Below are 24,567 nucleotides of genomic sequence, written 5' to 3'. Positions count from 1 at the left end.
TTATAGACCTGGTTTTGGACCATGTGTTTCAATGTTAACTTTATTTGCCACGTGCACAGTATACAACAGGGTTAAAACAGTACAGTGAAATTCTTACCTTGAGACCTCTTTCCTAACTAGGCAGTAATAATAATAAAGATGATAGAAAATGTAATAAAAAAAATCATAAGAAGTACCATATAGGTTGAAGAAACGTGAGGTCAGTGCCTTATTCAATGTGCAGAGGTACTGGAGTGGTTGAGGTAGGTTTACATAAACGTGACTGGGAGAAGCATATGCATGTAAACAGGCCTGATAAGTGACTGGTAGCAGGAATATATAAATACTTATAATAATATACTCATGTTAATGTGTACATGTAAACAGGTGTTATAGTGACCAGTAGCTGGATAATTACACAATATATACAAAAGTATGTGGACACCCCTTCAAATTAGTGGATTTGGCTATTTCAGCCACACCCGTTGCTGACAGGTGTATAAAATCGAGCGCACAGCCGTGCAATCTCCATAGACAAACATTGGCATTTGATTGGCATTAATGAAGAGCTCAGTGACTTTAAACGTGGCACCGTCCTAGAATGTCATCTTTCCACCAAGTCAGTTCGTCAAATTTCTGCCCTGCTAGAGCTGCTCCTGTAAGCGCCTCAACTGCAAGTGCTGTTATTGTGAAGTGTAAATGTCTAGTAGCAACCACGGCTCAGCTGCAAAGTGGTAGGCCACACAAACTCGCATAACGGGACCACCGAGTGCTGAAGCGTCTGTCCTCGGTTGCAACACTCACTACTGAGTTCTAAACTGCCTCTGTGTGCAACGTCAGCACAAGAACTGTTCGTCGGGAGCTTCATGATCACCATGCCCAATGCCAAGCGTCAGCTGGGGTGGTGTAAAGCTCGTCGCCATTCAACTGGATCAGTGGAAATGCATTCTCTGGAGTTATGAATCACACTTCACCATCTGGCAGTCCGACGGAGAATTTTGGGTTTGGTGGATGACAGGAGAATGCTACTTGCCCCAATGCATAGTGCCAACTGTAAAGTTTGGTGGATGAGGAATAATGGTCTGGGGCTGTTTTTCATGGTTCGGGCTAGGCCCCTTAGTTCCAGTGAAGGGTAATCTTAATGCTACAGCATACAATGACTTTCTAGACGATTCTGTGCTTCCAACTTTGTGGCAACAGTTGGGGAAGGCCCTTTCCTGTTTCACCATGACAATGCCACCGTGCACAAAGCGAGGTCCATACAGAAATGGTTTGTCGAGATCGGTGTGGGAGAACTTGACAGAGCCTTGACCTCACAGAGCCCTGACCTCATCCCCCATCGAACACTGACTGCGAGCCAGGCCTAATCGCCCAACATCAGTGCCCGACCTCACTAATGATATTGTGGCTGAATGGTTGCAAATCCCCACAGAAATGTTCCAACATATAGTGGAAAACCTTCCCAGGAGAGTGTAGGCTGTTATAGCAACAAAGGGGGGGACCAACTCCATATTATTGCCCATCATTTTGGAATGAGATGTTCGACAAGCTGGTGTCCACATATACATTTGGTCATGTAGTGTAGAAGGCTACTAATGGTAATAGTGATCAATGAACAGCACCATACATGGTAGTAATAAATCTAATCAAATCATTTAGCAGCTGTGTGTGTAAGGGTGAGAGTGAAGGTGTGTGTCTGAGTGGGTACAAACCTGTGGATAGGCATAGTCAGTGTGGATAGTCTGTGGGAGAGCAGTAGTTGGTAGCCATTTTAATTTTTATGGCCTGGGGATAGAAGCTGTTTACGAGTCTGGTCTGAGCCTTTTTGTACCGCTTGACAGACAGGAGCATGGAGGACAGTCCGTGTCTCTGGTGTCTGGAGTCTTCAATAAATATTTTGGGCCTTTCTCAGACACCGCCTGGCATGTACGTCCTGGATGGCTGGGAGCTCGCACCCAGTGATTCGCTGGGCTGTCCGCATCACCCTCTGTTGGACCTCCAGGTTGAGGGTGGCGCAGTTGCCATCCAAGACGGTGATAGAACCAGTCAGGATGCTCTCGATGGTGCAGCTGTGAAAGGGGCCATGCCAAATCGTTTCAGCCTCCTGAGGGAGAAGAGGCGATGCCGTGCCATCTTCACGACTGTGGTGGTGGGAGGACCATGTTAAGTCCTCAGTGATGTGGCACAAATTTGCTCATTGGCAAAAAACTTTGAGGGAACATTGGTGGGAACTGTGGGTTATGAATCAACCCGCGCATCACTATCGTACACACATACAGTAAACAGACAGCCCTCATCACTCTAATCAGGTGGCTGTACCCGGTGCCTGCTCTGGGTGGTGGCAGCTGGTGGCTCCAAGGGTGTGTGTGTTTGTGGGGGGTAGGGGGTGGGCACTGCAGCTGTAATGCCCAGCTACCCACCGCGCCTCCTTGGCCTGGCATCTCCCCTGACGCCTGACCCAAATATATCCAGCATTGCCAGAGGAGAGGGGGACGCCACACCAGCAGGTGTGCCTAAGCAAATAATAAGGATGTTTCGGGGAGGAATACAAATCTCCCGCTGTGCCGCTTTCCAGCCGGGTGCTAATCATAGTTGGTTGGGGTCAATTCCAATTCAAGAAGGAAAATGAAATTCCAATTCCAACTCCAGTTTTTTTCTAATCGTCTGAATTGGTAAGGAATTGACCCCAACCCTGGTGCTAATACTAGGACGTGTCAGAGGTGCACAGCCTCAATTCTCGGTCAGTGTTGAGCAATTTGTTTACCCCCTTGTCTTTCAATCAGACACTCCAGAGGTGGTTACCACCTGGGTGACCAGGGCTGTGTTCAGCAAAGTGAAACTCCGCAGATAGAAACTTAGTCATTATACTGCTCTGTCTCACTTCCATATAGGCAATCTCTTTCTGTGCGCCCCATTCATTAAGACAAGACCGGGAGAGCTCTTAATGAGGACACCGGTGGAAGGGAATATTACAAAGCTTGTGAGAACATTGTTAAAGTGAGGAAGTGCTGACTTAGTTCTACTATGGGTTACTTTATTTCTCCTACTCTGCACTCTGCTCCTCTGTGCTGAAGAGGTTTTACAGAATGTAAATCCTGTATATCAAAGCTGGTCTAGTGCTATTATCTCTGATCTATTGAACAAGCCACATCAACCTACTCACTCCCTCCTTTGCTCGTCCAGATTTGACCTTCTGACACCTCTTCACCAGTGGATGGAGCCCCAGAGGCGCCTGATGTATTTGGGCCTCCTTCCCTCCCTCCCTTATTGGTGTGTCTGCCAGAGCCCCCCAGGCTTGTGTGTTGTGGTGCGTGTGGGCTGCCAGAGGGCAGACCGAGATGGCAATTGTTCTGTTGTGTTGCCCTGGAGCGGTGGATCAACGGCCGCAGCCTCAAAGGCCCTGGTAGCTAAGCAGAACAACACCAGGCTGGCTCGCATATGGGCCTGCCTGCTTAGAGGTCGGGCTGAGTGCAAGGACAAAGCAATGAGTCATATCAACAGAAGAAAGCGCTGACCACAGGAGAATGTGCTATCATCATTCATAGACATACATATTCATACACACAACCTTGAATATTCAATTAAGTGAGTATATAGTACACAATTGGTATCACTCTGCAGTACGCACCCATTAGTTTACATATGGTAGTAGAGTAGAACTGTTATGCTAGCCAATGACAGATGGGGAATGCAGATGGAAATGTGCTATTTAGCTACATTTGGTGCAATGTATAGATTGTGCATGGTCCCTGGCAGATGAACAAATAGGAGTCCACATCCTTCCATTCATTGTCTACATGGAATTAGGACTGCTGTCCTCTGACTTTAGTTCTAAGATGCTGATGAAAGCTATTGCTGTGTATTTTCTGAATTCTTCCTGGATTTTAAAGGAGTTGAAATGAGGTGTGTCGTGGAAATTAACACCAGGGACACCTGAAGTCAATATTAAATGAATGATTCTTTATTATCAGCAAGCTGGAGAGGTTCCAACACACGTAATGCACGATAGTACATGTTGGTCGGGAGCTCTGCCGGTGCAGTCCCGTTAGTTTTCTTATATGCTGCTTACACAGACAAGTTATATTTGCGTGATTTACATTATTATGTGACCGACCAATAACTCACAAGGCTTCTTCTCTCCAAGCTGAGACCATGAAACTGAGAGAACCCTTTCGGATCTCAAAGCAATGTTCTGGGCATACTGCCAAATTCCTTATACTGATGTGAGGATTCTTCCCAGGCACGATCAATCAGTCACCTGCATGAACCCAGTCAAATTGGTTATTAGAAAAGCACAAACATAACATTATCCTTCACAGGTGTATACTATACGCCTGCATGCTTGCGTGGTATGTACGTACATGCACTTGCGTGTACATGTGTGTGTTCGCACTGAGTACCCTCGCCCTAAATCAGAATTGTTATGTAGAAAGACTAAGAAGGGAAATACGCCTCCTGCCTGTACTTCCCAAAGAAACAACTTAATATCATATCCCCCCCCCCCCCCCCCCCCCCCCCCAACACTTTCCCTGGTTGCCACTACTCTTGCTCAACAAAACATGTAATCCGTCTCATCGCATTCCTTTTAAAGTCACTCCTCAAAATGTATTTTAAGGTAGGGTGGTGTTTTACCCCAACTTACCTTAAAATTGACCCGTGTTAAATTCAGCCCCTCTCTCACCTATGCATTCACTGCGAATTGCGGAGCGGTAACATGCTTAAACGTGGCGCAGCTAAGAACTCCAGGTTAGAAAAGGTGCAGTTCGTGCGTATTTAGGAATAAGTAAAGTAGGAATGGAAAGCCTTTTTATAACAAAGGCCATTAAAATGGCTGTTTGCCCCACGATTGCATTATAAATTGTTGTGCATTGACAGGTTGTCAGAAAGCATGTTTCCCTCCATTTGGCACTCGAAACTTGAATGCACCTTGAGAGGAATATTTATGTTGCATAGAACATAGAACACACAACAACAACAACGGACTAGGCAAACAGATCAACCATTATACTATGGGGTGGCTGGTTGTTTTATTCATTACTCATTTTGTTTGCAGAGGAAAAGTAAATGTGGACTGTTCTAGCATCTTTAAAGTGCGTCTTGGCAGAAATACTTTTTCATGTTCCATATATTTTGGGCGTGGCGGCAATGATTTTGCATCAGCACAGCTAAATTAGTGTACTTATTTCCCCTCACCTCTCTGCAGTGCTAAATATTTAAAGGTCTGCCTTCACACTGCATTGGGCAGCACTAGCGCTGAGCGCTAACTGGCCCATGAGTACGGGGATCTAACGCTACAGAGGAAATTAGAGAAGGTCCTCCAGTGAGTCTACTCTGACTGGATTTCAGTAGTAATGAGATGGAAAAAGATTTACACAGGAATATGTACACACACACGCACGTGCACGCGCTCTAGACAGAGATACACGGAATCCAGGTCAGAGTGTTTAATATAAGGGCAAGGCTGCCCCTTCTGGGCAGGCATACATCTACACATTAGAACAGGATATAAATCCACCGAAGATCAGTTACTTCCTAAAGCTTACTGTATGCTTCCCATTCTAAACAGTTTGCTTATACTGTATAATTATTATGACCGTTTTCTGACATTTTAGTCTTTGGCTATTTTTTATTTTGGCTGTTCGTGCACCAATTTTTTCTTGAGGCAAGTCGAAGTTTAATAGGCAAAGTCTACGCTTCTTCATCGGTGATTGGTCAACAGTATTACTCCTGGTAGGAATGGGAACATGTTTGTTTTCATTCACATTTTTTCACTTGAGAAATACTGCAAACATCTTAGCTAGATGTAAAAAAATAAAAATGTAAAAATATAAAAAAAGACCTTGGTAAAAATGTCACAGATTACACGATTTATTTTAGATTAATTCTGACTATTTTGAGGAAGTGTTTCTGGCTATGTTGTAGCTACGGTGGCTTGTTTTTCAAGCAATGGTCTTTAGGGAGTATGAGAGCACAGACAAGTCCCCTAGCTGATTTCTGATAGGAGCAAACTGAATCTATGCATGCAGACGCCTTAACACACACAAACACACTCAGGCAGGAAATATTATTCCAAGATGTTTCCACTTCACAACAGCATACAGTTGACCGGGGCAGCTCTAGCAAGGCAGACATTTTACGAACTGATTTTTTTGCAAAGCTGGCATCCTATGACGGTGCCACATTGAAAGTCACTGCCAATTTTTGTCTATGGAGATTGCATGATTGTGTGCTCGATTTTATACACCTGTCAGCTGAATCCACTAATTTGAAGGGGTGTCCACATACTTTTGTGTGTATGTATACAGTGCATTCGGAAAGTATTCACACCACTTGACTTTTCCCACATTTTGTTGCGTTATGGCCTTATTCTAAAATGGATGTAATAATTGTATCCCCTCAATCTACACACAATCCCCGATAATGACAAAGCGAAGAACAAAACTGTATTTGTTTGATCACATTTACCCTCGTAAAACTGACTATCCTACCGATCCTCGACTTCAGCGATGTCATTTACAAAATAGCCTCCAACACTACTCAACAAATTGGATGCAGTCTATCACAGTGCCATCCGTTTTGTCACCAAAGCCCCATATAGTACCCACCACTGCGACCTGTATACTCTCGTTGGCTGGCCTTTGCTTCACACTTGTCGCCAAACCCACTGGCATCTACAAGTCTTTGCTAGGTAAAGCCCCGCCTTATCTCAGTTCACTGGTCACCATAGTAGCACCCAGCCGCAGCACGCGCTCCAGCAGGTATATTTCACTGGTCACCCCCAAAGCCAATTCTTCCTTTGGCCGCCTTTCCTTCCAGTTCTCTGCTGCCAATGACTGGAACGAACTGCAAAAATCGCTGAAGCTGGAGACCCTTATCTCTCTCACTAACTTCAAGCACCAGCTGTCAGAGCAGCTCACAGATCACTGCACCTGTACATAGCCCATCTGTAAATAGCCCGTCCAACTACCTCATCCCCATACTGTATCCCCATACTGTATTTATTTATTTATTTTGCTCCTTTGCACCCCAGTATCTCTACTTGCACATTCATCTTCTGCACATCTATCACTCCAGTGTTTAATTGCTATATTGTAATTCCCTCGCCACTATGGCCTATTTTATTGCCTTACCTCCCTTATCTTATCTCATTTGCACACACTGTATATATACATACTTTTTTTCCTACTGTATTATTGACTGTATGTTTGTTTATACCATGTGTAACTCTGTGTTGTTGTATGTGTCGAACTGCTTTGCTTTATCTAGGCCAGGTCGCAGTTGTAAATGAGAACTTGTTCTCAATTAGCCTACCTGGTTAAATAAAGGTGAAATAAAAAACATTTGGTGGAGTGGTCAGACGGAAGCCACTCCTCAGTAAAAGACGCATGACAGCCCGCTTGGAGTTTGCCGAAAGGCACCTAAAGGAGAATCAAGATTCTCTGGTCTGATGAAACCAAGATTGAGCTCATTGGCTTGAATGCCAAGTGTTAGGTCTGGAGGAAACCTGGCACCATACCTATGGTGAAGCATGGTGGTGGCAGCATCATGCTGTGGGGATGTTTTTTTGCGGCAGGGACTGGGAGACTAGTCAGGATCAAGGGAAAGATGAACGGAGCAAAGTACAGAGATCCTTGATGAAATCCTGCTCCAGAGCGCTCAGGACCTCAGATAGGGGCGAAGGTTCACCTTCCAACAGGACAACGACCCTAAACACACAGCCAAGACACTGCAGGAGTGGATTCGGGACAAGTCTCAATGTCCTTGTGCAGGCTTTGCTTGGGCCACTCATCTCTGGAGGGATCTGAAAATAGCCGTGCAGCGACACTCCCCATCCAACCTGACAGAGCTTGAGAGGATCTGCAGAGAAGAATGGGAGAAACTCCCCAAATACACATATGCCAAGCTTGAAGCATCATACCCAAGATGACTCGAGGCTGTAATCGCTGCCAAAGGTGCTTCAGCAAACTACTGAGTAAAGGGTCTGAATACTTATGTAAATGTGATATTTCAGTTTTTTTTTTATACAGTACCAGTCAAACGTTTGGACACACCTACACACAATACTCTTAATGACAAAGAAAAAACTGGTTTCCAGAAATGTTTTCAATGTACACTACCAGTCAAAAGTTTGGACACACCAACCCTATCTTGTCACAACACAACTGATTGGCTCAAACGCATTAAGAAGGAATGAAATTCCTCAAATTAACTTAAAGCACACCTGTTAATTGAAATACATTCCAGGTGACGACCTCATGAAGCTGGTTGAGAGAATGCCAAGAGTGTGCAAAGCACACAAAGGCAAAGGGTGGTTACTTTGAAGAATCTCAAATATAAAATAGATTTTGATTTAAAACTTTTTTTTGTTACTACATGGTTCTATATATGTTGTTTCATAATTTTGATGTCTTCACTATTATTCTACAATGTAAAAATGTGTTACATGTGACTAACCACCTGGATCCAGACTTTTGTTGCAAAATTTAGAATTTCTGTTTTTTACATTCGATAAAATTAGAGACTCAGAGCTATAAAATGGTATATCATACACAACATTTGAGGAACAATGGGAAAGTGTTTCTACTTTGAAAGTTGAAACACTTGTAAACTCACTTTTGAGAAAAGGGCCTTTGAATGGTACCTACTAGAGAGCTCTCCTTTGTCTACTCCCATTCAGCATTGTTCACACCCTCTTAAGTCAGCCCCACCCATCTCTTTAAGGATTCACATGAGGTCATGTGCTAAAGACTAAAAGTGGTAGTAGCCTACAATAAGGAAAAATTCTTGAAGGAACTTGAAGCACTCAACCTGCTCCACTGCAGCCCCGTCAATGAGGGGTAAAGTGGCTGAGCAGCAGGACAAAAAAAAATTGCAGCAACATATGGCGTGTGTTAGGAGAGAGTCATGTGAGTAGAGGCACTGCAGATAGTGCTGATGACTGGTCCATCCAAACCACGCATGAACAAGGGAATCTATATTCAGAGAGCCTGTCTCTGTCCTGCCCTTGACTTTGGTGCAGGGCATGTGATGTCCATAGCCTCTTTGTTGTAAAACTCCCTGATCTTCTCAAAAAGACAAGTCTAGCTGTGTCCAGTCCAGGTGGTGCTTGTACATGCAGGCCATCTATGGGAGCTAGGATGTCTGCATTGCGCAGCAGCTGAAACCTGGTCTGAACGCTCCTTGGCGACAACACCAGGCTCTGGAGCATCGAAGCTGTGAAACAGGGAATACCAAAAATTCAGAAGACATTACAACCCTGCCCAACATTAATTCACCTCCCAAGTTTAGATAAGAATAACATTTTTTTACCTAAAGTTCTGGTACCGCTTGATCTGTGGCTGCGGCCTGAAGTATGGAGTCAGGTGTTGTTGCCAGCCATAGCGTTCTACCAGCACAAACTTGTTCTTGTTTTGGCCACTGCACTTATCACAATTCAGGTCCACACATGTTTGTGCTTTAACCTCTTTGGGCTATGTGGGACGCTAGCGTGCCACCCGTGGTGCACCCTATCAACAGCAGGTGCATTTCAAGAGCGGCAAATTTGAAACCAAATAAATGTCAAAATTCAAATTTTTCAAACATACAACTATCTTACACCCTTTGAAAGATAAACATCTCCTTAATCTAACCACGTTGTCCGATTTCAAAAAGGTTTTACGGCGAAAGCATAAAGTTAGATTATGTTAGGAGAGTACATTGACAATAGCTGTGTGTAATGTTTTGTCAAATCAAAGACAGGCGTCACCAAAACCATAAAACCAGCTAAAATGATGCACTAACCTTTGACAATCTCCATCAGATGACACTCCTAGGACATTATGTTAGACAATGCATGCATTTTTAGTTATATCAAGTTCATATTTATATCCAAAAACAGCGTTTTACTATGGCGTTGATGTTCAGGAAATCGTTTCCCTTCAATAACCGGCAGTCAAGTCAGCACCACAAATTAAATAATTAAAATTTGAAAACATTGGTAAAATATTATATTGTCATTTAAAGAATTATAGATTTACATCTCTTGAACGCAATCGACTTGCCAGATTTAAAAATAACCTTACTGGGAAATCACACTTTGCAATAATCTGAGCACTGCGCCCAGAAAAATACGCTTTGCGATACAGACAAACGGCCATGTTGGAGAGATCTAAAATCGAAAATACTATGTAAATAATCCATTACCTTTGATTCTCTTCATCAGATGTCACTTCCAGGAATCCCAGGTCCATAACGAATGTAGTTTTGTTCAAAAAAGCTCATCATTTATGTCCAAAAAGCTCCGTGTTGTTAGCACATGATCTAAGCCCGCCGGACTTCACTTCATGAACGAGGGGAAAAAATATATTTACGTTCGTTCAAACATGTCAAACGTTGTATAGCATAAATCATTAGTGCCTTTTTTAACCAGAACATGAATAATATTCAAGGTGGACGAATGCATTCTCTTTTAAAACGTATTGGAACGAGGGTACCCAACATGACCTCGCGGGCCAGAGTCTAATCGGCCATCACCGTTCCAAGGCTCTTGTTCGGTCAGATCTCATAGTAGAAGACTCAAAACACTTTGTAAAGGCTGGTGACATATAGTGGAAGCAATAGGAAGTGCCAAAACATAAATCAGCCCCTGTGTGTTTCAATGGCATAGGCTTAAAGGTAATTCAACACATCAGGTATCCACTTCCTGTCAGAAAATGTCTCAGGGTTTTGCCTGCCAAATGAGTTCTGTTATACTCACAGACACCATTCAAACAGTTTTAGAAACTTTAGGGTGTTTTCTATCCATATATAATAAGTATATGCATATTCTAGTTACTGGGTAGGATTAGTAACCAGATTAAATCGGGTACGTTTTTTTTATCCAGCCGTGAAAATACTGCCCCTTTGCCCCAACAGGTTAATAACTGTATGATTGGTGGGTTAGTCAGGCGTGTTCTACTGATTTAATGCTGAAAGACAAATTCCAGGTACAAATATTTTAGAATTATTATACAATAACTTAGACGCTAAATGGCATTCTGAGAGCATCACTACACACAGTTCATACAGGTAATGTTAGCTACTGTAGCTAGCCAGCCATCTACCGTGCTTCTACACCTGCATTGCTTGCTGTTTGGGGTTTTAGGCTGGGTTTCTGTACAGCACTTTGAGATATCAGCTGATGTAAGAAGGGCTATATAAATACATTTGATTTGATTTAATGTCAGCTGTCTAGCTAACAGCAAGCTTTAACTAGCAATACAAACCAATTGTCGTAGCTAGCTAAAGTTAACCAATCAGTTCAATGTTAGCTAGCTAACATTAGGCTATAACTAGCAATGCAAAATGGCATTCTTAGAAAACATCACTAACGTTACACACACTTCATACGCATACATTAATGTTAGCTCGCAAGACAGCCACCTAACCTCAGCTAACGTTAGCTAGTTAACAGCAAGCTTTAACTTGGGATATTTTGTTTAGACATGTCACGTTAACGTTAGCTAGCTAGCTAAAAAATCATGGCTAGCGGGAAGGTTGCTGGCTTTTTTTGTGGCTCAACCAACTAGGCTCGTAATTTAACAATTGTATTCGTATTTACAGATTACATACACGTTTGATATTATGGCACATGAAAGTTCACATGTTCGAGAAGGCATTTCTGCCGAAAAATACATTTTGATAAATATTTTTTTTATGTTCAAAAGGTTCTCCTGTGAAGTCATGACTTGCGACATACGCCTAGTTTCCTGAATCGGGTCACAAATGAATAAAAACCCTTGAATGAATCGGTTAAACCAAACTTTTGACTAGTACTGTACATTTGCAAACATTTCTGAACCTGGTTTTGCTTTGTCATTGTGGGGTATTGTGTGTAGATTGAGTAGGAAAAATAACAATTTAATCCATTTTAGAATAAGGCTGTAACGTAACATTGTGGAAACAGTCAAAGGTCTGAATACTTTCCGAAGGCACTGTGTGTGAACCCTTTGGAATTACCTGGATATCTGCATCTTAGTCACAACAATAGACAAACACAGTGTGCTTAAACTAATAACACAAATTATTGTATTTTTCTTGTCTATATTGAATACATAATTTAAACACTCACATTGTAGGTTGGAAAAAGTATGTGAACCCCTAGGCTAATGACTTTTCCAAAAGCTAATTGGAGTCAGGAGTCAGCTAACCTGGAGTCCTATCTATGAGATTGGAGATGTTGGTTAGAGCTGCCCTGCCCTATAAAAAACACTCACAACATTTGAGTTTGGCATTCACAAGAAGCATTGCCTGATGTGAACAATGCCTCGAACAAAATAGTTCCCAGAATACCAAAGGTTAAGAATTGTTGACTTCCATAAAGCTGGAAAAGGTTACAAAGTATCTCTAAAAGCCTTGATGTTCATCAGTCCAAGTTAAGGTAAATTGTCTAAATGGAGAATGTTCAGCACTGTTGCTACTCTCCCTAAGAGTGGCCATCCTGAAAAGATGACTCCAAGAGCACAGTGCAGAAGGCTCAATGAGGTTAAGAAGAATCCTAGAGTGTCAGCTAAAGACTTACAGAAATCTCTGGAACATGCTAACATCTCTGTTGACGAGTCTACGATACGTAAAACACTAAACAAGAATAGTGTTCATGGGAGGACACCATGGAAGAAGCCATTGCTGTCCAAAAAAACCATTGCTGTATGTCCAAAGATCGTAAAAGAGCACCTGGATGTTCCACAGCGCTTCTGGCAAAATATTCAGATTAAACTAAAGTTGAGTTGTCTGGGAGGAACACACAGCACTATGTGTGGAGAAAAAAAGGCACAGCACACCAACATCAAAACCTCATCCCAACTGTAAAGTATGGTGGAGGGAGCATCATGGTTTGGGGCTGCTTTGCTGCCTCAGGGCCTGGGCAGCTTGCTATCAGACAAAAATGTATTCCCAAGTTTTTCAAGAGATTTTTGCAGGAGAATGTAAGGCTATCTGTCCGCCAATTGAAGCTCAACAGAAGATGGGTGATGCAACAGGACAACGCCCAAAAACACAGAAGTAAATCAACAACAGAATGGTTTCAACAAAAGAAAATACGCATTGTGGAGTGGCCCAGTCAGAGTCCTGACCTCAACCCGATTTAAAATGCTGTGGCATGACCTCGAAAGCGGTTCACACCAGACATCCTAAGAATATTGCTGAATTGAAACAGTTTTTTAAAGATTAATGGTCCAGAATTCCTCCAGACCGTTGTGCAGGTCTGATCCACAACTACAGAAAACTTTCGGTTGAGTTTATTGCTGCCAAAGGAGGGTCAAACAGCTATTAAATCCAAGGGTTCGCTTACTTTTTCCACCCTACACTGAATGTTTACACGCCGTGTTCAATAAAGGCATGAAAACGTGTAATTGTTTGTGTGTTATTAGTTTAAGCAGACTGTGTTTGTCTGTTGTTGTGACTTAGATGAAGATCAGATCAAATTTGATGACCAATTTATGCAGAAATCCAGGTAATTCCAAGGGGTTCACATACTTTTTCTTGCCACTGTATATATAATTGAAAAGTGGTGCGGGCTTCAAGTTCTCCCAGTTTGTTATTATTCCCCATTTTTCGAGAGGGCTTGTCAGGACCCCCCTCAAGCATGTCTGATGTGGCGCCTGTGGCCTAACTGTCTACCAAGTGAGGACTGGCTCAGTTAAACTGCCCTCCCTACACAGTTCAGCAGTCTCTTTCTCTCTTGATCTCTCTCTGGGAAGATCTCAATTGAATACTCCTCACGTCTTCTCTCCTCGTCTCCTTCTCATACTTATTGGATGAGAAAGCAAGAGGTCCCTCCCCTCTGACCATTTCTGCCAATAGGTTTTGCGAAGAAGAGGACCCGAGGAGTATGCAATTGAGATGTCTCCCTATCCTCATCTGTTTCAATCTATCTCTCTTCTTTCGCTCGCTGTCTGTCTTTGTCAGGTTCTGTCTGACTGTTTCTGTCTCTCGCATCGCCATCTTCTTTCTCCCTCTCTCAAACACAGATTAGCATGTACTCAATAGCACAATAGCATATTTTCTCAAAGTTTGGTCTCTAACCTCCCCTCTCTCTCGCCATCTCTCTCCATGTCACTCATTCTCTGCGGGCGGTAGTGTGATTTTGCATCGCTGATTTGGGTCTTGCCCAATCATAATGTACACACCACCACCACGTCTTTCATTCCCTTGCCCCCTCAGTGGGTGAGTGCCCTTGCCTGAGCCAGGTGGCACAGCAGTAGGGCCTTCCCCTGGTCCCTAGCCTCAGTGACCTGTCCTAAATGATGACGCTAACGACGCTGACCCAGACTCTCACACATTGCTCTCGCACTCGAATGAAGAACAATGCTACCCCCTACTGGTGTTTAGTAGTATTAGGCTTGACGTATTCTCAGCTCTTACTTCTGATTCTAAGGCTGGCTGTGTTATTCACAGTTTACTGTGAGTATCCTGATTTCAATCCTTTCCCTCGCCCATATATATTTTTTTGAGCAAGCCTTCCACAAACTCCCTTTGACTGGACCTGACTGTGCACCATAGCATGGCTAATAGTTCCATTCGAGTTTTGCCCTCCTAACAATAACACTTGTCAACTGGGCCATGTGACTACATGCATACAATATTTGTACTATAGCTAAGTTTACTTTGAATGTGAAATCTTGTTTGGATCATATTTGTGGCCTTTTAATTTGGTCCAGATACATCTGCATACTAGGTTTTGAGAAAATGACTCTGACTTTAGGAATTGCCACCACTACCTCAATGGCCATTTTTATTTCAACCATGTTTTTTCAGTTAACTGTCTGTAAATAGATATGAATTCAAGAAATTGAAATTGTGATGACAGTGGTTTGGCCTTTGACTGGTGTTGGCCTGTAAAAAAAGTTTTTTAAAAGCTGTATTTTTCAATAATTCTTCAGGAGCCACTGTAGAGCCGTATGAAGTTCATGCCTTATCTTTAGTCTGAGACTCCCTACTGTTTCTCAACCACGACCAATTCCTTCTCCTTCGTGGTCAGCTTTTACAGCGATCACAGGGGTGGCGCTCCAAACCGGTCGCGCTCAGACTTGGCCAGCTGTGGTTGTGCTTGGCCTATATTCTGTCAGTAGTGTGATGGAAGTGCTGTGGGCTAGTGTGAGTTTTGGCACTCTCTCCATCTCCATTTTTCTCTCTGGCCGACTGGCACATGCTTGTCTTCTTATAGAAGAGCTGTCTAAACACATGCCTGTTGGTTTGAGCCACAGTACCCTAGACAGCCATGGGAATTAGAAGTGGGCATTGATGGAGACTGCTGTGGGGGCCTCAAAGGACCCCTCAGGTTAAAGGGATGGACTGGCTGCTCCTCTATTAATCACTCTTATTCTTTCATCTCTTGATCTCCCTGGCTTTCACCCCTCCTGCCTCCCTTTTTCTCTCTACCTCTACATTTCCTCCCTATGGTATTCTCTCTTTTCCCCACTCTGTCGTAGCTGGAGGGTTTAAAGCTTTATGGCTTTGGCTGTACCGAATATAAAATAATTTTTTACACGCCTGTGGGCTTTTACTGCAGATTTTAACTGCTGTTGTTTTTAGCCTGCTTTTCCTTTGGGCTAAAGTGATTTCTCACATGCTTCTGTCTGTCATTTTCTTTCCTCATGATGCCATCTATTTTGTGAAGTGCACCAGTCCTTCCTGCTGCAAAGCACCCCCACAACATGATGCTGCCACCCCATGCTTCACGGTTGGGATGGTGTTCTTCGGCTTGCAAGCCTCCCTCTTTTTACTCCAAACATAACGATTGTCATTATGGCCAAACAGTTCTATTTTTGTTTCATCAGACCAGAGGACATTTCTCCAAAAAGTACTATCTTTGTCCCCATGTGCAGTAGCAAACCGTAGTCTGGCTTTTTTATGGCGGTTTGGAGCAGTGGCTTCTTCCTTGCTGAGCGGCCTTTCAGGTTATATCGATATAGGACTCGTTTTACTGTGATATAGACACTTTTGTACCTGTTTCCTCCAGCATCTTCACAAGGTCCTTTGCTGCAGTTCTGGGATTGATTTGCACTTTTCGCACCAAAGTGCGTTCATCTCTAGGAGACAGAACACGTCTCTTTCCTGAGTGGTATGACAGCTGCGTGGTCCCATGTGTTTATACTTGCGTACTATTGTTTGTACAGATGAACGTGGTACATTCAGGCGTTTTGAAGTTGCTCCTAAGGATGAACCAGACTTGTGGAGGTCTAAAAAAATTTTTCTGAGGTCTTGGCTGATTTCTTTTGATTTTCTCATGATGTCAAGCAAAGTGGCACTGAGTTTGAAGGTAGGCCTTTAAATATATCCACAGGTACACCTCCAATTGACTCAAATGATGTCAATTAGCCTATCAGAAGCTTCTAAAGCCATGACATCATTTTCTGGAATTTTCCAAGCTGTTTAAAGGCACAGTCAACTTAGTGTATGTAAACCTCTGACCCACTGGAATTGTGATACAGTGAATTATAACTGAAATAATCTGTCTGTACACAATTGTTGGAAAAATTACCTGTGTCATGCACAAAGGAGATGTCCTAACCGACTTGCCAAAACTATAATTCGTTAACAAGGCATTTGTGTAGTGGTTGAAAAACGAGTTTTAATGACTCCAACCTAAGTGCATGTAAACTTCCGACTTCAACTGTATATACATTTTATGGACACAGTATATTTTTAAATAGTTATCTTTTGTTTGTTTTTAGTCCCACCCTTCAGCTCCACTCAACCCCTCCCATGGATCTCTGAACACCATCCAGTTTAGATTTTTATTTGCCATATGGAGGTTACCAAGAACCCGATGGTCACTCTGACGGAGCTCCAGAGTTCCTCTGTGGAGATGGGAGAACCTTCCAGAAGGACAACTATCTCTGCAGCACTCCACCAATCAGGCCTTAATGGTAGCGTGGCCAGACAGAAGCCACTTCAGTAAAAGGCACATGGCAGCCCACTTGGAGTTTGCCAAAAGGCACCTAAAGGACTCTGACCATGAGAAACAAGGTTCTCTGGTCTGATGAAACCAAGATTGAACTCTTTGGCCTGAATGCCAAGCATCACGTCTGGAGGAAACCTGGCACCAATCCCTACGGTGAAGCATGGTGGTGGCAGCATCATGCTGTGGGGATTATTTTTCAAGGACAGGGAGATTAGTCAGGATTGAGGGTAAGATGAACGGAGCAAAGTACAGAGAGATCCTTGATGAAAACCTGCTCGAGAGCACTCAGGACCTCCGACTGGGGTATGAAGGTTCCAACAGGACAACAACCCTAAGCACACAGCCAAGGCAATGTAGGAGTGGCTGTGGCTTTGGGTCAAGTCTCTGAATGTCCTTGAGTGGCCCAGGCAGAGCCCCGACTTGAACCCGATTGAACATCTCTGGGGAGACCTGAAAATAGCTGTGCAGCGACGCTCCTCTTCCAACCTGACAGAGCTTGAGAGGATCTGCAGAGAAGAATGGGAGAAACTCACAATTTCATCCATTTTAGAATACGGCTATAAAGTAACAAAATGTGGAAAAAATCAAGGGGTCTGAATACTTTCAGAATGCACTGTATAGTATATGTATCATTCTATTGGTTGCAAGAACTTTCTATTATTTAAATTGAAAAACTGTTTTGAATCCAGCTTTGTTTTGTGTATCAGTTCATTACTCGTGTGCCATGGAATCGGTACATCGTAAATCTTCGTAAAACTGTTTTGCAATCTATATTCCACAGCTGTCCATTTTTGGTCCTTAAATGAAACTCGTATCCTTTTTTTATTTTTCACAATTTTCTTTAATAAATGTTGGTCTTTAATGCAGTGCCGACAGACAATTTCCTTACTTTCTCCCCCTTCCACTTGCCTCTTCCATTTTAACGGTAATGCTGCAATTAGTTTGTTGTAATTTTGAGTAGGGCAGACATTTCCATTTGTTAGCTGCATGTGTGACAACTCCATAATTAAATGTTAAATGTATATAAAGATTTTAATTATACGAACACAAATAACCCATTACCAAAGAGCACCTTCATTCTACCATTATCCTAGAAGCTCTTCCCTTCCTTTTTTGTCCATCCTGTGTGTGTTGTTCCTGTTTGTGATGACAGGTGCTGTAGCTGTTAGCTGACCAGTGCTCTCCTTTCTCTTCCAGGCCACTGAAGAAGAGCCACAGAGTGCGCCAGCACTACACAACGGACAACAAAGGGAAAACAGGTGTGTAACTGACTCACTCACTCACTCACTCACTCACTCATATATATATATATATATGTCGTGGAATATATATATATATATATATATATATATATATATATATATATATATATATATATATATATATTCCACGACCACACCTTCCCTCACTGGCATGTCACATGTTTAGGAATAATCATAACTATGACACAAAATCAGTAGCCCTACATAGATGAGTCCAAGTTGGTTGAATACTGGAAATCATTCATAGTCCTCTCCCGATTTCAATTATCTTGCAGATGATCTGGTAATTTGCCTCGTGTTTTTTCATATTCTATACCAGGGCACTCCAACCCTGTCCTTGGAGAGCTACCGCACTTGTAACAAACCCGATTCAGCTTATCAACCAGGTAATGCATGGGCGGCAGGGTAGCCTAGTGGTTAGAGCGTTGGGTTAGTCACCGAAATGTTGCAAAGTTCAAATCCCCGAGCTGACAAGGTAAAAATCTGTCGTTCTGCCCCTGAACAAGGCAGTTAACCCACTGTTCCTAGGCTGTCATTGTAAATAAGAATGTGTTCTTATCTGACTTGCCTAGTTAAATTAAAGTTTAAAAAAATTGATCCGGTTCACTAAATTAGGGTGGGATTAAAAACCTACAGGACGGTAGCTTCCAGGAACAGGGTTTGAAAGTCCTGCTCTTAGAGATTCTGGGTTCGAGTCCAGGCTCTCTTGCAGCTGGCCGCGACCGGGAGACCCATGGGGCGGTGCACAATTGGCACAGCGTCGTACGAGTTAGGGGAGGGTTTGGCCGGCAGGGATGTCCTTGTCCCATCGGGCACTAGCGGCTCCTGTGGCGTGCTGGGCGCAGTGAACGCATTTAAAAAATCAGAAAGTCCTGTTCTATACTGCACCATAACGCCTCTGGTGTCCTACACTGCACTGTGGTTCATATGCAGTGCTATTCTATTCCACAGAGGGGCAGTGTTCACCAAGGTAAAGGCACTGTTGTTGTCTCGCGGTTTCATATCCGTTAGTATGGCTGACACAGATGGCTAAAATCATATTTATGTGCAATGGGTTCCGTATGATAAAGCCTGTTTGTGTTTTCTGTGCAGTAGTGTTATGGTGGTTTCTGCATTATTGACATTGCCTTTGCCGTCACTGGAATGATAGCGTAATGACAGAATATGCCCACTAGAGGGAGGTAGAGTGCTGTGGTATTGTGACGTTCACATTGAATACTTCTGGTCTTATGTTCCTATGGCTGAACGTATTAGTGAATGGTGTATTCATTCTGTGAAGTGAGATTTCACCTCACGTTAAACATTGCAGGACATTGCAGTACCTTTAGCTGGACTGTTGTAGTGTATGAGTTTGTGTTTTGAGAAATGAAAACACTTGAAGTTTGGTAATTCCATGGTAACAGTGTGATGCTGAAACTCTACAATCTACACAAAATATTCTGTCAAAATCGAAGAAAAAAGTAAAATATAGTCGCTGCATAAGTATTCAGACCCTTTGTTTAGGCAAGCCTAAATTAGTTCAGGAGTAAAATGTGGCTTAACAAATCACATACGTTACATGGACTCACTCTGTGTGAAATAATAGTGGTTACCATGATTTTTGAATGACTAACCCTTCCTCTGTCCCCCATACATAAAACATCTTCAAGGTCCCTCATTCAAGTATTGCAAGCACAGATTCAAATACAAAGACCAGGGAGCTGGGTAACAATAATATCAAATCAGACATTGAATATCTCCTTAAACATGGTCAAGTTAACATTTATGCTGTGGATTATTTATTAAACCACCCAGACCAAGAGGCCATTGGTGGTGATAACCATTCAACTCTGTAGCCTTTTTGTGATTGGATCAACGACATTGTAGTGACTACACAATAAGGACCTAAATGACAGAGTGAAAAGAAGAGTACAAATATACAGAATGAAAATATTCCAAAACATGCATCTTGTATGCACTAAAGTAATACTGCAACAACAACAAAAAAAAACACAGCAAAGGAATACACTTTTTTCAAGCATGGTGGTGGCTGCATCATGGTATGGGTATGCTTGTCATTGGCAAATACTGAGGAGTTTTTAAACGATAAAAGTAAATGGGATGGAGCTAAGCACAGTCTAAATCCTAGAGGAAAACCGGGTTCAGTCTGCTTTACACCAGAGACTGGGAGAAGAATGTACCTTTCAGCAGGACAATCACCTACAACACAAGGCCAAATCTTCACTGGAGTTGCTTACCAAGAAGACTGTAAACATTACTGATTGGCCACGTTACAGTTTTGACTTAAATCTGCTTGAAAATCTATGATATGACTTGAAAACAGCATCTTGGCAGAGCTTGAATCATTTTGAAAAGAATAATGGACAAATATTGCACAATCCAGGTGTACAAAGCTCTTATAGACTTACCTAAGATGACTCACAGCTGTATTTGATGCCAAAGGTGTTACTAACATGTATTGACTCAGGGAGCTGAATACTTATGCAACGACTATTTTAGTTATTTCATTTTTATAAAAATGACACAATCTTCGCTTAGAATTTTTTTTTATGCAGTTTCTTAACATAATCGATTTTATTCCCACTTTGTAACACAATAACAGGTGAAGAAATCCAAGGGGTCTGAATACTTTTGCAAGGCTCTGTATGTGGCTGTATGTGTGTGTTAGTGTGCGTGTGTTTTGTCTGATGTATGAGTGTGTGTGTGTGAACAGGTGGAGGCCAGGCGATGAGCCAGAGGCAGCCTGTGATAGGCTGAGGGCTAGTATGACGTGTCAGTGAGATGCTATAGAAGCACTGAGCTGGCGGGAGCAAGCTGCCTTCTCTGCTGGAAGAGAGGGAGAAGTGGATATGAAAGACAGAGAGAGAAAAATATAGGACCAAATCCATGTGACGTTCTGCAATTCTCTGAGGAACAGCACTAGTCCTCTCCTTTGAGGGTATGCACTTCCCTCGACACACACACACTATATGCTCCCCCTCCAACTAGGTAGAGGGAGACAGAAACCAAGAGAGAGAAGGAGTCCGAGAGAGGGAGAGTTGTGAGTGTTCCACCACATGGCTGTGTGTGTTAAGGGTAAGTGCTAGCTAGTATCTTGAGTGCCAGTAGTGAGTGTCTCCAGGACAGCAGAGCAGTGTGTTAGCCAGTGGCGGACAGCATGGCCCTGTTCAGCACCGGGCCCCAGAGCCTGGGCTCCTACTACTGCCTCATCCGCAGGAAGTTCAAGCGGAGGCGCAAGAAACGCTGCGAGCGTAAAGGTACTCCCTCCTACTCGCCTACCTGTGGTGTGTGTGATGCGAGTTGTTTGCTTGTGTGTGTGTTTCTCGCACCAGCTGTTTGTTCTGCTTTGAAAGATTCTCTGGTAGTTTATCTTGGTCTAGAAGTGGTTACTTACAGTACAATGATTCAATATAGGGAAGTAATGACGTTGAAAGTGTCACTTGGTAAGATGGGGAAAATTGAATCTACCATAGACTTGTCTAATGTGTGAGGGAGTATGATGTAAATATTGAGTACAATATGGGGTGTAGAAATTGAACCCATGTCAGTGTGACACTGGTACTGCTGATTTTGGCAGTGTACGAGGTTTGTGTCTCTGAATGTCTTAGTGTGAGTTCTGTGACAGGTTAGTGTTTTACAGTGCTTGTTTCTGTTAAGTGTATGAGAACTGGTTCTGAAACCTCTCTGTGAGCGAGACAGACCTCTCTGTGTGAGCGAGACAGACCTCTCTGTGTGAGCGAGACAGACCTCTCTGTGTGAACGAGACAGACCTCTCTGTGTGAGCGAGCGAGGGAGACTGTCTCTGTAAATGATCTGACTGGCTCCTCTGAAACTCTAAGCTTTTACCTCCTGTTTTGCTCCAGTGCCCTGGGGATTAGCTCAACAGGGGAAGTAGTAATTATTGAGGTGCTCCCTCTGTGGCAGCATTGGTGATGTGTCAGCCATTTGCTTTGATAAATCCCCCTACTCCCCAGCTCCCCCACCGCGAATCATCAAACCCAAGCCCCTTCATCCGAATAAATCCGCCGCAGCTGAAGTTGCGTTTTTGCCGCGTGACTCTCTCACACCCCAAAAACGTAAGACAGGCTTTTGTGCTGTCAGCGTCGCCAGGCATCAGTCTCCGCTCGTTATCACAGTGGAAATGACAGCACCACTTTGCACGAACCCGGGGGAAGAAGACTTAATTGTTTAAGTTTAGGTAATGTTATTCCGCTAACCTGTCCTAGCTACAGCAGCAGTAATTCGCTCAGCAAGCGGAAGCCCTGATGAGTCCCCAGAGTGTGTTAGCTCGTTGTTAGCGTAGCTGCTAATCACCAGAGAGACGAACACAAACTGATGGCATGGGCTGGGCTGTTCCCCGCCTTTGTCTGTCAGACCAGCTAGCCTGTCAGTTAGTGGCTAATGCTAGCTCTGTCAGAGGTTTATAGCAATGTAGTTCAGGCAACAGAAGGGTGTTGCGCTCTCCTGGGATATTCGTTCACATTTACCAAACATCCACAGTACCCTTTTCTCATATTTTTGGCTGATCGCTGTGCTCCAATATCATGTACCAGAAGTGTGAATGGTATGATCCAATGCAAACCACAGAAGCACATGGCTACTTTGCATTGAGTCTAAGAACACTATATGCAACAGCATATTTTCCAACAGAAGAAGCTTCAATGTATCGCCCCCACAATACATTGACCCTCTCCAATGGGTCGTGTTTGTAATATGGAAAATGGGAGCCAGGGTTTTGTGTGGAGCCAGCAGAATGTATAGAATTAGCTTTTGGAGACTGAGTGAGATATGCCCTGTCTTCACTCAGTGTATCCATTGCTTAGGAGGAAGAGGGGCTGTTTCAGTCAGTTCTGTTAGCCTGAAACTGTTCAGCCTTTTCTCTAAGAGTTCCCTTACAACACCTCACACATTACAAGAGCAACTTGCTATGAGGTTAGCTGTCAGAGAAATCCAATGCTTTAGAAATGGTATTAAGAAATTAGATTTGAACTAAGCAAACACACTTTATATCTAAAGTGCTTACATGCTAGATTAACAGGGTTGAAGATTTCCAAGGCACTCTGCGCCCATTGACAGCAGATTAGAATTAAAAGGCATTCAGGAAAGTGTATAATTTTCCGACTGGTAATCACAAATGACAGCAACTACCTCGATACAGCCACCCCACAAAAGCATGAATAAATTGGCTGCCGCAGAAAAAGCCTGCTCTAGCCTCGGCAGGCAACATCAAACGGCTTCCAACAACAACAGTCAGAAAAGAGACATCGTGCTTGATTAAGACACGAAGTCGATGACTGCCTTATTCTGGTAGGCGTAATTTAGTTGCTGGGGCCCCCACAATGCAAAACGGCACTCTGTCATGATAAGAAACGAGCTGGGTCGCGGCGTCTCAGAGTGAACAGTGTGTAATTAGCCTCAATTAACATTTGACTAAATGGCTGTCTCAGCGAGTGATGGAGGGGGAAGCCACTGTAGCAGAACGATGCTTATGTGTGTTCAGCCAGGGAGGACGCAGTGTCTGGGACTGAGGAGGGTTGGACGGCCCTTAAGTCAACGCTGCAAACTACAGTATGCCTCATTTCCAATGGATTTGTGTTAGAAAAAAATCCTTAAACGAAGAACTTTTTTTTCTTCTTCTCATAACTGCACTGTGATTTTATCACAAAACTAGCACTAACAGGTCCCGATCGTCATAAAGGAAAAAAATTGAATTAAATAAATACCTGACGCAACAATGCTGTAACATTAGTAGGAGGAGATATGCACCTTTTCAAATGATTTGCCACGGATATAAAGCGCTCCTCACGTCATCGTGGTTAACAGTTGGAAAAATGGCAGAGTGATACAGGGAAGCAACAGCATTGAACTCCTGTATGGCAATACTTCGAGAAGTTAAATGAGGTGTTGTTGAAATGCACATTTTGCGAGGTGGAATTGAACTGTAGTGGTAGTGCAAGTGCAATGCTGAAAGGGAGGCACCGCGTGAGACCCAACCTGTTGCTGGCAGTAGTGCGATAAGGGACGGAGTGAGAAAATCACCATATGTATGTGACCAATAAAATTTGATTTGATTTGACAACGCAAGTTACACAAATGATTGCAGTTGATATGTAGCCATTGTTAATGGTAGAGAATGTTGGCTTCAATGCCTTAATGGTATGTCTAGAACCAAACTACAAGATGTCAAAAAAACTGTGACCGCCCGGATGGAGAAATAACAAGTAACGATTACTCTGCAAGTACAAAGCGCGAGCTCTCAAACACCATATGTGGCGTTGTCGGATTGTTAGATATCTATGAACACAATGTCATGCATCACTTCAACAAGCCATCACATTAATGAGAAGTGGGACATGAAGTCCCATGTACTGACAACTGATAGCATAGAGGCACAGAGAAAAACTA

At 43.1% G+C, this 24,567-nt stretch overlaps 1 protein-coding gene across 7 annotated transcripts in view; it reads left to right on the top strand.

Moving 5' to 3' along the window:
- The window catches only part of LOC106586125 (double-stranded RNA-specific editase 1), a 202,036-nt gene that overhangs the window by 116,208 nt on the left and 61,261 nt on the right, over positions 1 to 24,567 (top strand). For all 7 annotated transcript variants that reach the window (XM_045707803.2, XM_082968871.1, XM_082968872.1 and 4 more), the window contains one exon: positions 18,098 to 18,159. The gene's annotated coding sequence lies outside the window, so the exon portion shown is untranslated. The remainder of the gene's footprint in view (positions 1 to 18,097; positions 18,160 to 24,567) is intronic.

This window comes from Salmo salar, chromosome 25 (genome assembly GCF_965601325.2).
Source record: "Salmo salar chromosome 25, fSalSal1, whole genome shotgun sequence".
NCBI classification, from domain to species: domain Eukaryota; kingdom Metazoa; phylum Chordata; class Actinopteri; order Salmoniformes; family Salmonidae; genus Salmo; species Salmo salar.
The sequence above is the reverse complement of the archived record's forward strand: the minus strand, read 5'-3'. Positions and strand labels throughout refer to the sequence as shown.